Source organism: Dufourea novaeangliae, unplaced genomic scaffold (assembly GCF_001272555.1).
Source record: "Dufourea novaeangliae isolate 0120121106 unplaced genomic scaffold, ASM127255v1 scaffold291, whole genome shotgun sequence".
Lineage (NCBI taxonomy): Eukaryota > Metazoa > Arthropoda > Insecta > Hymenoptera > Halictidae > Dufourea > Dufourea novaeangliae.
The window spans coordinates 190,922-198,999 of NW_015374163.1; the positions used below are offsets into that span (position 1 = coordinate 190,922).

The window sequence follows — 8,078 nt, forward strand, 5'->3', positions numbered from 1 at the left end:
GCATACACTGTATGTGTGTTTTACTAACCTTAATGTCTCCCTAGAGTTGTCTAAGACCGATGTGCAGATTTTGATTAAAAGCAGCAATAACTTTTCTTACATTTGCCTTGTGTGTTATATGTAGTTTTTTTTTTTCGATTTTTAAGGTTTTTTGATCTTGACGCTACCAGTTTCGCGAAAGTTTTTAATTAAATTCGAATACGACGAACATGATGAACACTTACGGTCACAAAATTGTTCTGTGTACAAACGTACAACTTTTCTCAAGCACTATCTAGCTTCGCCATAAATAAAAATAATTTCAATCTATTCTAGCTTCGAGTAATTCATCATGAAAACTTTACGGACACATTAATATTCTCTTTCTAATTACCTAGGAAATAGATCTTGTATTTATCTGTAGTATGTTGATAAACATAACTCGATACATTCAGTGTCTACCGACAACAATCTACCATTCCAATGGACATGATGATTCAGACGATGACAGATTGTGCTGCGATCACATCAAAAACAATTAAAGTACTCTGACAATCCGTGATTGTCCATTTCGGAAAGTATATCGCCACCAATGGACATCAGTTTAAGCAACTGTAATATAAACAGTAAGTTCACATACCATCCCAACACTGTCTTAGAATTTGATCACTTTTTTAGTGTTCAAGATCACTCCAAGGCTTTCTCTCAGACATAACTGAACACGTTTTAACGTTCACTACAAGATGCAGTAGAAAAAAAGATATGCTTTCCTGGAAAAAACACATGAGTGACGTTGAAAAAGAATCGGAAAAAATGACTATAAACGAAAATTTGTCATCCTCGACTCCTCCTTCGAAACCATTAAGCGTTAAATATTTCTCATTTCATTACAAGCGTGGGAGACATTTAAGTGTGCGGGTTTTGGCGAGACATCCTGTATGTATAACGGCTAATGGGAGTCAGTTTTCGTTATGGTGGCCGAACTATTTGTATACGTGTCAGTTTGGTACATGCGGGTCCCTTTATGGAACAGGCGTAGGCTATGGACGAATTGAAATCTCCATTTCCATTGTAAATCGTGATACTTATTGATTTCTGAATGAAGAGCAGTCTTTCATCCTACATATTTCATACACTTATTGTTAGCCCGAGTATTCCTATGCATTTATAAATGATTATTACCTACGATCTTGGGAGATCTCACTAAACTAAAGGGACCACTTATATTTTAAAGGTAGATTTTACTTCTGTTTATTTTATAAATGAACTTCTGTTTATATTACAAGTACATAGATACATCTGGTTATTTTAAACAATCGACTTAAAATCTTCTTTTAAATCGAATAATTTGCTGACACATGGATATATGGCCCTTTTTTTACGATACATGATTCGTACTTATAAATAACACAATGGTAAAGGTAATTAACTTTGAAAATGGTTTTCACGCACTAATATAAAATCTAGAGAATCTAAGGTTATAAAAAAAGAATGATAAAAATACTGCTTCAATGATCTTAAGTTACTTCAATGCTATACAACAATTTTGTTCACTGCGTATTTCATTAATTTTCGTAAAAGTTCGATGTATTTATAACGTAAATTTGTGAAATTAAAATAAATTCTGGCTGTATGAAAAGGCAAGAAGCGTTGATGTATTATAATAAAAGCTACGACAGATAAGTTTATCACTTGACTGATTAAAAAAGTATATTTTCACATCTCGTCATCTTTAGTACCATAATCTTGTAGACAATACTTATCTATCTATCTTTATGCCTTTTAATGACAAATGCTTTGTTGATAATTCCAATTGAAACTTAGCGCGCAAACAATGCACGATTAGACTGACTTGCAGTTTGTCCTCGATGAATGTGTATCGCGTTTTTCCAGCGCGATTATTACTCGAGCTCCAGACAAATTTATACATATACATCCGTCCCTCGATTTATGCGGAGTATTCGTTCTATGTGTTTTTTTATTACGCGGATCAAAATCACATAAATGGAGTCTGTAAGTACAAAAAGAATTCTCAATACAAAAACCAGTATAGATTATAAAAATATTTAGTTTTAAAAGACCACATGGAATACTCCGCGTATATCGAGGAACGGCGGGTATATTACCATTGTGAAAAGCTTTCTATACGCGCCATTTAAAATTCCACGGCGGAGATTTTTATATTGCCGCAAGTTACTTAGTGTGTTGCATTGTTACGAAACATCGGGACTGATGTGTAATCGAATGCTAACAATGCCTAGACAGTGGTTATTTTCAATCTCCTGCTTACATCGCGCATGAATACATAGACGCTCAATTTCATTCATGCGACTCTCCTCGGTATTCTATCGTTCGGCTACGTGCGAGCTAGCGGATCAGGGTGCATTGAATATCGCAACTGAAATACATAGTTAGATCGCCCTTAAAATCGTCTACGTAATATTCAATTGTTAGTAGACTGTGGATTTTTATGCAAAATAGCATTTTATGAAATAATCTATTAGGATAGGAGCAAATGTAGAAACTTCTTTTCTCTCTTAAGTATTTTATTGGGTTCAGAATAAACCAGAAAACTTGTTGTATCTGATGTAAGTTTTGTCCTTTATTGGATTTCGTAGACCCCTATAAGCTATAAATGCATTAAATCCGCAGTCTAATTATTAGTTACCTCGATAAATTCAGGCTGTAATCAGAATACAATCACTCACATATTCGTTCATATAAATGTATATATATATATGTACCTATGTACTTTCAAAATACATAACAATTAGCCCATACAAATTCTTCTGCGATTCTTATTTGTGTATCCTTATTATCTAAACTTTTGAGGAGAATCTTTCTTAATTCTGAAATAATGTTCAAAGTTTGGTACGCAATATGGTTAAAGAAATGTAACAAACTCTGTGATCAAATATGTGTCGCTGTGTGGCAAGCAAAACGTCAGACGTATATTAAAAATAAAAAACAAATGAAAGCTCGTATAAATAAGTTTCCCGTATGATTATATTTCAGACTTATTAGCATTTGTGTATTTCAACAATTCCGTACTTGAAATTATCAATTTCTCGAGTGATTCAAATCTTTTTTCACAAGACCTACGAATACATATTTCTTACGCAAAAGAAAATCACTTTCAATCTGCAGCAATGACTGTATAAATATAAATAATTTAAACAGTTCATATAGAATGTACAGAAAAAAGGAACATTTACATCATATTAAAAAGTCTTTCTCTAGGTATACGTACATGAATTATGCGTACGGATAAAGAGCTCTAAATGATATGGGCAAGTATAATTCGTTAGATTTATGATTGATATAATTCAGTCTGGCAAAGCATATGTACATTGAATGTAAAACAGTAAAAAACGTGAAATTCGTTATTGCATCATTTTTTGTTAACAGGTATTTCTTACCATTGATATTACAAGAAGTAATGTAAACTGGCTTCCTATTTCGGATGCCTTTAGAAGTTATTCAAACGTGTTTCTCCAAAGGCTTCGTATGAAGGTGATAAAATTTGTTTCAACAGACATCCTTTGAGGTATTATTTTCACTACGCCGAAAATAGTCAAGTACTGTAGTTAACGTTTGCTAAAACGTTAAATTAACAGATTTTTTCATGGCTTTGTGAATATATGTAGGAACATACATACATATTATATGTACATGTACATATCGAGGCGTTCGCTTCAGAAACAATCGAACGCTCAAAGGTACAAATGTATGTACATACCGCGGCGTTGCATAATACTACATAGGTGCATACGCACCAGTGAACAGTTCACGAACACTATTCGCAAACAATATTCGTAAACTTTTTATAACGACTACTCGATCTTTTCGCGAACACTGCTCGTTTAACAAATTCACAAACAGTTTTCGAACACTCATAAATATTCTGTTACACCAGTCTATCGGTTTCTTGAGAGGAATCAGTCCGTTGGTTGTATTCGTTGTGCACTTGCTACTCATTAAATAATATCGATTAGATTAATTTAAATTTGTAAAAAATTATGATTACGTAAGATCAGCTGTTATCTTGTGCTAGTTCTGTGGTTATTCATCTACTAAGAGATAAAGAAAACCATAAACAACTTTGGTGGTAGAGAAAATTATTTTTAAATCGCCAAAAAGTATAGTCACAGGATCTTTAGCTGTTTTAAGGATGGGGAATTAAAGTGGCTTCAGAAACTTTTTCAAATGTCAATTAGTGAATTTGAAACCATATTAATATTAATAGGACCAACTGCAGTGCGTGTCATAATTGTACCAACCCCTTAAAATTTGCATATCCTAACCTCACGAAAATAAATTACATCACAATACTACTTTTCACTATTAGATAATGGCGTGAAAATAAACATTGAAAACTAGTGCCGATGTACTGTAGAAAAGCTACCTACCCTCCGATTTGGATGATTTTTGGATATGTTGTAAAACTCGATATTTTGAACAACTTTTTCCGATACATATAAAGGGAAGAGTTGCTTAGTTTCCGAGATATTCGCGACAAAGTGCCAGTACTAGCACATTGAATTAGCTTCGTTTAGCCTAACATTAACTTTCGTTTATATGACTGATACATAATAACGATTCATTCTTATTTAACGTGAACGGTCATTTAGTTTTATAGAATTGCAACTCGATTAGTATAATGCTTCAGAGTTGATTAGACACAGTTCAAGAAAAAAATAACTTTCTTAACCAACTCTGAATTCCTTTTTTTCTTGAGCTGTCTCTAACCAATTTTGAAGCATTATACTAATCGATTTGCAATTCTATGATATTAAAAGTCCATTCACGTTAATAACTCTGCTAAGAATGAATCGTTACTCTGTTGCAGTCAAATAAACACAACTATAGACAGAATGCAATGTGCCAGTACGGGAAGTTTTTTTCGAAAACTAAGTAACTTCCCCCGTTATATGTATATGGAAAAGTTGTTCAAAATATCAAGTTTTACAACATATCAAAAAATCATCTAAATTAGAGGGTAGATAGCTTTTCTGCAATTTGACCCCAGTGCCGATAATAAATTATAATGTATTGCGATTAGTAAATTAAATAACGAAAAGTCTGTTCAATCAGTGTTTCATATACATATATGCCTACTCTAAACAAAATTCATTTTATTTTAACTCGGATTATACAAGCTGGTTTCGAACCCTGGAACGTGTACCTGTACAATTCGAATGTGTATTTATGTATAAATACTTTGACATTTGACAGAATTGAATCTCGTAAAAGTTGTAATCGAACCTTGAAGACTGCAATTTCGCGCGACTTCAAAATTATAAGTTTATAAAAATGATCGCTATCGCACGAGTGCCGTAAACGTTACGTGGACTAATTGTTTCCATTTTTTACCAGAAAAAAAACACACAATCGTACAGAATAAATCATTGTCTGTAGATAAAAAATAAATTAAAACGTCACATTGTGAGTCACCACACAGAGGAGCTTCATTCAAACTGATAATGAATAGTTACCCCGTTATTTTAGCGTTACCTCGGTTAATTTTTAAAATCGTCAAAAACCCTTTTACACGTATTCATTTGGTAGTATTTGAGACAATTTTATTGAATTTCATCAAAATCGGAGTGTGGACCTTCTCGGAATTAGAGGCAGAAATATATTTCTTTTATTTAGTCTTTATAGTGGCATAAATCTCTGACAGCAAGGTTATTAGCGACCACGATTGCATTTCAAATTGCGGTACTATTTTGGTAAAATTTTGCTTGATTCAGAAAAATTAATATCTGTACTTAGTATTTTGTTCGGATTGTTCGAATTGTCTTTTATGGTTAATGGATCGATATCAAAGTGTCGTCCATCCCTTAAAAATCTGTTGCAGTAAAAAATAAGGTGGGTTACAGTGCTTCTGATGTTGCACACACACTGGACCTCCGTTTTATTTAGAAGGTGCGAGCAACTGAATTTTGTGTATCTTTATAGCTTATTTCGTATAGACATCCTTCTTTTCATTTAATTGATAACCTTAGGAAAATAAAATTTGATTCGTTAATTGTAAATTTAGTAACAATCGATCTTCAACCGTTGTCGACTGTAGAAAATAATGTATTCATTGTTTTATTAAAATTCCTCGCTCCTAAGTATTGTCTCCCAAACAGAAAGTTACTAGAAGTTTGAGTAAATACAAATTACGAAGAAGCTAAGAGACATGTGTAGTAAAAAAATTACCTCATGTGAAAAAAATGTTGGCCACTACGGATTTGTGAGCAAATATAAATGTATGTAAATAGTTTCTTAGCTGTTACCTGCCATTTTGTCAGTCACGATTTTCAAATTAAAAACGAACACGTAAGAAACTGTAAAGATTGTAAGTAACTATATAAGTAATGCTATTGCAGATAATTTGAGAAACATATTTCATGTTTGATATTTAGAAAATAAAGTACTAACTGTGCACAGATTTGAGGCTTTCATGGCCCGGTATCACACCAGTTTTTATTGTTCAGCTGAACAATTTTTTTAACTAAAAATGTTTTTTGATTAGTAAGCAATGAACCGGAGCACGAGCAAGCTCCAGTATATTAGTGGAGCGTCATAAGGCACAAACCAGTATCAGTGTCTTTCGACTCCCTGATGAAGCTAATTGTAATGCTTGTGAAATGCTGGGAAAATAATTCCACAAGGGCACGGCTTACACCAGGAAATCTTAACAGTAAGAACTGTACTAACTGTGCTTACCGACAATGCACCAAATATAAAAGCAGTAATTAAGAAATTGGAAATAGAAATTATGAATATTTCTTGTATTGCACATACGTTAAATTTAATAGTTAAAAATTCTCTTAATGATACTTCGAATATTTCTCATATGTGGTATACTTCTAGAGCCTCGATTATTAACCCTTTCGCCTACAATATCGTGAGAGAGCCGTGTTACGTATATCGGGCCAAACATGAGAATCACGGGTGAGTTCACGATGAAGTCCACATTGATCATCAACAACCAGAGCAATGGATTTGAAAAGAAAAAAATAATAAAGCAAAAATCTGGAATTATACGGAGACTCCAGGCATTAAAGAGACAACTTTATATCAGTTAGGTACAAACAAAAAAGAAATAAACATTTTTAATATAATATTTGATATGTTTTGGGAAAATATTGTAACGGAGACAAATCGATACGCAGAACAAATAATAAACAATAAAAATAAAAGACGAAAAATAGATGAAACTTGATTTCCTGTAGATTGTGGTGAAAAATATATTTTACATTATATATAATAATGGCTCAAGTTAAAAAACCAACAATTCAAATGAATTGGTCTAAGAGGACCGTTATAGAAATGCCAATATTCAGAAAAACAATGATTTCTACAAATAACTAGATTTTTGCATTTCGCAAATAACAATACGGTCGACAATACAGGATAAATAACGCAAAATAAGACCTGTCACAAATTTGTTTAATCAAAGATGCAAAGAAGTGTATACAATGCAAGAGGACATTGCTATCAATGAATCACTAATGAAATATAAAGGACGCCTATCTTATAAACAATTTAATCCATCGAAAAGGGCGAGATTCGGTATTAAATTTGATAAATTATGTGAGTCAGCATCGGGTTATTGCTATGACTTTAAAATATATACAGCCAGTGACAAAATAAATTCTAATTACAGTGCATCGGAAAACGTTTTTCAGAGAGTTATCACAGTCAGTATTACATAAAGGACATATCATACTTTATATTTAGACAATTGATACTCTTTACCAAAACTGTTTATAACTTTACTCAACAGTAAAACTAATGCCGTTGAGGCAGTACGTTCGAACAGAAAGAATATGCTAAAAGATTTTGTTAAAAAAATATTAAAAAAGGCAGAATGTAGAATGAGAAGCTGCAATGGAATACTGGTATTAAAATGGAGCGATAAACGAGATGTTTGTATTATTTCTACAAAACACGAAATAGCAGAAATGACTGAACAAGGCAAAAGTCAATTCAATCCTACTTTAAAACCAAAATGTGTCATTGAGTACAATAAAGGAATGATTGGAATTGATCGGCAAGACCAAATGCACGAAAGGATACCGAAAAGTTTTCTTTTACGTGTTTGA

General features: G+C 32.6%; 1 pseudogene; it reads left to right on the forward strand.

The window, feature by feature from the left end:
* The first annotated feature begins 1,754 nt into the window (after nucleotides 1–1,754).
* LOC107192012 lies at nucleotides 1,755–8,078 on the forward strand (annotated as a pseudogene).